The sequence below is a fragment of the Myotis brandtii genome, unplaced genomic scaffold, assembly GCF_000412655.1.
Source record: "Myotis brandtii unplaced genomic scaffold, ASM41265v1 scaffold14, whole genome shotgun sequence".
Classification (NCBI taxonomy): Eukaryota; Metazoa; Chordata; class Mammalia; order Chiroptera; family Vespertilionidae; genus Myotis; species Myotis brandtii.
Genome location: NW_005354999.1, coordinates 3757042 through 3764843, shown reverse-complemented (window position 1 = coordinate 3764843; position 7802 = coordinate 3757042).

Below are 7802 nucleotides of genomic sequence, written 5' to 3'. Positions count from 1 at the left end.
AAGAAAGAAAGAAAGAAAGAAAGAAAGAAAGAAAGAAAGAAAGAAAGAACCCACAATACAAAAACACATAGTAAATACTTATGTTTTCAACTGCTAAAAATTTACAAACTGAAGCAGACAATTTTGAACTTAGTTCTATATTTCCTTGCTACTCCAACTATTATAAAAGCTTCTTGAATAACCCATATAATAAATCACTTTTGAAATCCCGCTATATATGTTCAACAAATTTATTAACATGGAATAGTTAAGAGATTAGTAATATTTGCTAATTTTTAAAGAATAAAATAAAACCAATATCTTAGATCTGAGATAAGAGGTCTATTTGTATTGAAAGTAGATGGTATAATGTATCTTATGAATAGCAAAAAAGAAATTTTAAAAAATATATTTTTAAAAAACAGGGGAATGAAGTGTCCGTTCTTGCCAATATTTGGAGAAATGTGTGTGAAAGGGTAGCAAATGACAGATTATGATAGGCTTTGAATGTTAGACTAAAGGATTTAGATGATATCTTGTATGCAATAGGTTTAAGAAGCATAGTGATAGCATGACGCGGATATTTAGAGAAACAGATCTGTCAATAGTATGTAGTATTAATCTAAATGGGGGGAAAAACATAAGTTGGGAGATTAATTAAAAGGCAGTAGAAAAATTGCCTGAATTAGAACAAGGCCCGCAGGAGGAATCTTTTTTGTTGTTGTTTTAATTACTTCTGAGGCACTTGATTATAAAATTGACAGGACTCAGTGACTGTGTTTAGGTAATGAAGGAGAAAAAAAACTCGAAGACAATTAATAGGTATAAGGTTTCAAACTAGAGTCATTATAAACAAAAGGTACTTGAAAAGAGGAGAGGACAACAATGAATTCAATTCTGAGGAATAAGGTCCCATTAAAAACAAATGTTAACAGAAACTACTAGTAAAGGTTGCTGTAGTCAATAACTATATCATAACATCAGTAACTATTTCAAACATCAGTGAATGTAATTCCTAAAACCCTACAAACAATAAGCTAAAGACTATAAAAAGTTAATTATGGGTACTTAAATTTCAAAAATATGTCCTCAGCTGAATGGAATTTTCCAGAAAGTCTATGGTCTGATTTGAGTTTGTTTTGAAGATTGAAGAAGAGTCAATAAAATCTTATCATTACAGCCTTCATTGTTATGTTCATGGCCAAGAAGATTGGTCACAGTAAATGGGACTGACCAAATCTATCACATGGGTGACTGCAAAAAATGAATTAACTCCCAGACAATCTCTGGTAAGAATTTTTGAATCTGGAGATATTCACCTTTTACCTGTAGTTGAATCAAAAAGTTATACTGAAAAAGATAAATAAGAACTGAAGTTACCTACTATAAACATTTAATTTTGAGATTTGAAAGACTAGGCTGAAATGTGGAGCTTAGATCCTCAAGACCAAAAATATATCATTTATGAATTAGTTAATTGAACAAGTCTTATTAATAAAGTCAGTATTGCCTGAGAAAAAGTATATCTTGCCTTTGTTATTATATCCTCTTAAATGCAGACTGAACAGTTTACCATATCTACCATAGAAATTAGAGATAAACATATTAACAGAGGCAGGTCTTTTGAATTTACATAGACAAAAAAGTCAAGATGAGATATCTTAGCTATTCAAGTGCTGCCTATACTACCTGAAATAAGAGAACTGATATACTTTTTATCAACAGACTATTGTTTAGATCAGTTTTAGGTTCACAGCAAAACTGAGCAGAAGGTAGAGAGATTTCTGCTCAATAGTATATTTTAATAAAATCTCATTTCTAGAACATTTCTGGGAAAGAGGAAATGCCTAGATAATTGATGTCCCATGAATAATGTACTCTTGAGACATTCCATCTATAACATGCATACACACATAATCCATATAATAATAATTTCTGATGTTTAAAATTCACTTAAGATCCTATTGTAGGTGTTCTGAGACATCATGTTACTGTTCATGCAGGGGAGTGACACCACAAGAATTAGTTTCACTACAATCCCTTTAGCTGCACTGTGGAGGAGGCAGCGTGAGCAACAAGAATAGAAACCAGGAGACAAGTTACCAGGTGGTTTGGTTTGTTTTTGAGAGCCAAAGAAAAAGATGATGGTAGTTAGAACTAGAGAATCCAGTTAAGACAGAAAGATGGCTCCAAAGACAAGAGATAGCAAATTCTGGCTAGGATGTGGAGAAAAGGGAACCCTTGTGCACTGTTGGTAGGAATTTAAACCGGTGCAGCCACTAGGGAAAACAGTATGAAAGTTACTCAAAAAAATAAAAATAGAACTAATATGTGAGCCAGCAATTCTATTTCTGGGAATATATTTAAAGGAAACAAAAACACTAACTTGAAAAGATATCTGTACCCCCATGTTTATCACAGCATTATTTATAATACCCAAGACATAAAAACAACCTAAGTGTTCATTCGTGGATGAATAGATACAGAGGTTGTGTATATGCACATGCTATTAAGTATTATTCAGTCACAGAATATGAGGAAATCCTGCCATTTACAACATCATGATGGACCTTAAAAGACATTATACTAAGTGAAATAAGTCAGACAGAGAAATACCAATACTGTAATCTAAAGGAGAAACCACACACAAAAAACACCATAAAAACACCCCACCAAATGCACAGAAAAAGAGATTAGACTTTTGATTACCAGAGGCAAGAGGTAGAGGGAAAGGGAATTAGAGGAGAATGGTTAGGAGTTACAAACTTCCAGTTATAAGATAAATAAGTACTAGGGATGTAACATACAGCATGCTGACTATACTTAACACTGTTGAATAATATACAGAAAACTTGTTAAGGGAGTAGATCCTAAAAGTTGCCATTAGAAGGAGAAACTCACTTTTCTTTTTACTGTATCTACATGAGATGACTGATATTAACTAAAATTACTATGGTAATCATTTCACAATAAATCAAACCATCATGTTGTATACCATAAACTTATACATTGATGTATGTCAATTATTTCACAATAAAACTGGGGGTGGGGGGAGAAATAGGTGAAATATACTTTAAAAGTTGGTGGATTTAAAACGAAGAGCAGTAGGGATGGGAGATGGAGAGAAAGGGTAGACGCATGTAGGCGAACTGAAGGAAAGATAATAATCAAGGGTGATACCAGGGTCTGGGCCAAGGACCTGTGTTCATGGTGCAGAGCAATGCAGTGTGGAGGGAGAATCAGGACCCTGTGTTACACTGATTTATTGCTAATCACACCAAAAAAATTCTAATTTTACCCCAAAAATGAAAAGCTGTCTTCTGAATACTGTTTGTCTCTTTCACTTGGTGAAAGCATTCTCTCTCCCACTCCCCCCACCCCACTTTGTTTTCTTATTTTATCCACTTTTGTCTCCTCTGCTCCTAGTTAGTAAGCTAAAGGTTTGGAAGAATATAAAAGAGAGATGTAGATTTCCCATAAATATCTCTCTCTCGGGAAAAGGTCATGGAGCCCACGAAGAAGAAGGAACAAACTACCTTGTAAAACTCATCATTAAAGTCAGCTTACTTAGTCCCACTGCACTATTTATGGCAAGTCACTAAAATGTCAGCCTATTCCTCAGTGAAATGAGTCACTCTGTTTTACAGTTAAGCTTTTCCTTAAAATGTTTCAGTGAATAATGCATATAGAATACATAACTTTATATTCTCCTGACTCAAAGCATTGATAAAAACCATGGATTAAGCAAATAGCAGATAAACACGGATACTTTTTAAATAATCTCTCATGGCTTGATTTTAAAGCATTTCTCCATAAAGGCAAGAGGTAGGAAACAGTGTTCATTTCTTGAGCAGTTACTCAAGGGTGCCCATTACTGGATGATGCGAGGACTGAGTGAATGAGCCTTAGAATCATCTCTTGAACCAGACTAGCTAACTTAACCAGATGCTTTCTCAGCATCACTTCCAAAACACCTTCACAGCTAACATCAATAACAACGTCAAGTGAAATCATAGAAATGCCTTATAATAAATTGCTAAAGACACATCTGGTAGGCAAATGAGCTCAGCTAATCTATGAAATGAATGAATGAATGAATGAATGAATGAAAACAAAGTAAAATAAAAGGAAAGGAAATATAAAAAGCCTCAGTGCTGCATTTCTAGAAGACTTACTCATTTAGGAAATGCCAAAGTATTCTTTCTGCACCCTGGTTTGTTTGGCCAGGATCGCAGTTTTAAGCATGGCATGCTTAGATAAGTCATGATGCCTGAAATGCTAAACAAGTGAAGTCTCTAGCCCAGAAAACTGCTCTAGGGTGAGTCAGGTGACAGCACACAGTGGAATAAAAAGGCCAAAATCACTTATTATTTTTCAGCTGAAATAAGCAGCAGTATAGCAGTCTAAGTCCCATCTGATTTTCACCCACACTGTTGGGACTTGATAGTTACCCTGATGCAACCATGGATTAAAAGGTTATTACATTAGCTCCCTGGCTAAAATATATCAATTGTTGTTTTACCTGAAAGATGAGCTCCCTGGTGAAAACATACCAATTTTTATCTTGCCTGAACGATGAGGTTTTCATGGCACTTGGAAACTCATTATAGGGCAAACATTTTAGAGTTGATGTTGCTAAATTAATTAGAGGCACAAATTCTAACTCACAGGGAAAACATAAGTTTTGGGAATCAGATAGATAACATGATGACACTCAAACCTATATATCATTCAAATGATTAACACAATGGAGGCTTTGTGGGTGTGACTGCATAAAACGGTGCCACAGCAAACAGCAAATAGCCTTAGAACAGGCGGATCAAGGGTAGGGAGGTACATCTCCTGTGAATCTGCTTCCCAAAACCTAAAGAAAACTTTGCCTAAGAGAAAAATCAGGAGAGTAAATGAGTGAATCAGCAGAGTGACCCTGGTTTGTTTGGCCAGGATCGCAGTTTTAAGCATGGCATGCTTAGATAAGTCATGATGCCTGAAATGCTAAACAAGTGAAGTCTCTAGCCCAGAAAACTGCTCTAGGGTGAGTCAGGTGACAGCACACAGTGGAATAAAAAGGCCAAAATCACTTATTATTTTTCAGCTGAAATAAGCAGCAGTATAGCAGTCTAAGTCCCATCTGATTTTCACCCACACTGTTGGGACTTGATAGTTACCCTGATGCAACCATGGATTAAAAGGTTATTACATTAGCTCCCTGGCTAAAATATATCAATTGTTGTTTTACCTGAAAGATGAGCTCCCTGGTGAAAACATACCAATTTTTATCTTGCCTGAACGATGAGGTTTTCATGGCACTTGGAAACTCATTATAGGGCAAACATTTTAGAGTTGATGTTGCTAAATTAATTAGAGGCACAAATTCTAACTCACAGGGAAAACATAAGTTTTGGGAATCAGATAGATAACATGATGACACTCAAACCTATATATCATTCAAATGATTAACACAATGGAGGCTTTGTGGGTGTGACTGCATAAAACGGTGCCACAGCAAACAGCAAATAGCCTTAGAACAGGCGGATCAAGGGTAGGGAGGTACATCTCCTGTGAATCTGCTTCCCAAAACCTAAAGAAAACTTTGCCTAAGAGAAAAATCAGGAGAGTAAATGAGTGAATCAGCAGAGTGATTTTTTTCTAGCTTAGTATCTACTGACTCATATTAATTTTACAGTATTTGAAGGTTATTATTTTACTCTCTCAAAGCATTTAAGTCACAGTGTTGCACTATTACATCTCATTAAAATGTAATATGAAATACAAGAAGGTTCCTCAAAGTTTTATCCTTCTTCCTCGCAAATCCCTTACTTTTCTATAGCACTTACTCTAGTTCAGGAGTTCCTCCGATATCCTCACTCTTCTTCAACCTTTTCTTTTCTTTATCAGCGTCCTGAGACTTTACTCGGACATGCCAACTTTGGAGACAGTCCAAAGGTGAGCAATAAATGTGATTAAGTGCTTGGGAAATAGGATATATAAAGAAAGATTAAAAGCAGTATTTTAGATAAAATAGAAAGCTGCCATCAGAATATATTCAGTAGCGGTTTCCCAGAGCAAGGTCTTGAATTTCAATGACACTTAGTGAGGTTTAATTCAAAAGAAAATGTAAGTAAAAGCCAATCCTCTAACACTCACTTGCCTGCTGTTTTCAACTTTGCTCACATACCTCATCCTGCCTCTTGTATCTTACCTCAGGTTACCTATCATATACGCAGAATGCTGGTTGCTTTAGTTTCCTACGTTACAATCAGGAGGCACTTACGTAGTAAAGAATATATACCCTAGAACAGTGTTTTTCCATTGAAGGTGATCTTGCCATGTCTGGAGATCATTTTAGTTGTCACAACTAGGAGTGGGGATGACAGTGACATCTAGAGGCCAGGGATGCTGCTAAATATCACACAAAGTGCAGAATTGTCCCCAACAACCAATTCATCTGGCCAAAATGTCAGCAGTGTTCTGTTCCACAGGAAGTGGCAGGAAATATAAGTACTGGCTGTTTTCTATGTCACCCAAGCAAGCAACAACTCTCAAGGTAGGAACCTTTACATGCCTCCTGATAAGGATAGAAATGGGAACGCTTTGATGGAGGTTTAATGGCCACAGTTCTACTGTCAACCCAGGCTCTTCTCGCAGGCTGATCTCATGCCCTTCTCTATATAGCAGCTCCTCTCCCTGCAGGTGAGAACCTACCTGGTGAATGACTACATGAAGGAGGAAGAGACTTCCCTCTACCCTCCAAGTTCTCTCAGCTGGTCCAATAATCAAATAGACATGAGACAGATTAGCATGACAAAATAACCAAGTATAACATATACATATGCATTGGGAACCCACATGCATGAGAGAGTCAGACACAGAAGGGAACCATGAGGCACATATGACATTCAGAGCTAAGGATCACTGAGGGACTTCAGAGGAAGAAGATCAGTGCAGGATGATAAGCAGAGCAGATGTTTGCTAATTAGAAGTTTGCGCTGCTCTATAGATGGGTCATAAAATGTTATTTCTGGTGATAACTCTTACTATGGGCAAGACCCCTAATTTAATTCTTTAAAGGAGAAATAAAGTTTCTTGTGAGCCTGCAGCATCTTGATTGCCTTCAGCTAAAATAATTCTCGTGCCAAAGTGATGCATTTTGTGGAGGCCTGCTCTCAACACCTACAAACACATCCCTATTTTTGTAATCTGCAATGCAGTGTGTGTGCACGCATGTGTGTGTGTCTCTGTGTGTGTGCGCATGTGTGTTCAATCCACAAAGCTCAGTTGTGTAAATCTGCAATGTGATTTTTCATAATTAAGTGTAGTTTCCATCTCAGTGTGCCATTATGGCTAGTGTCAGAAAGCTTTATCTTTTTAATAAAGGGAAAATTCATTCAATTCAAGATTGTTGTAGTTAATCTACTTAAATGCATACATGGTTCGTTGCCTGACCTCTTTTCTCTGAGGCATCAGGGGAGGCATCTGGCTCTTGGACAGCTTTAACCATAACCAGTGATACATCCTTCTTCTCAGATCAATTTAATCATATAGTCCATACCTCATGGGCTGCAATCCCTTCTTCCCATTCCATTCACCAGATCCCCTCGGGTCTATTTGTGTGCTCTCTCTCATGCTCTTTCTTTCCCTCTCCATTTCTCCCTCTCTCTTTCTTTTTAAATATATCTTTATTGATTTCAGAGAGGAAGGGGGAGGGAGCGAGAGATAGAAACATCAATGGATGAGAGAGAATCATTGATCAGCTGCCTCCTGCATGCCCCCTGCTGGGGATCAAGCCCACAACCCAGGCATGTGCCCTTGACCACAATTAA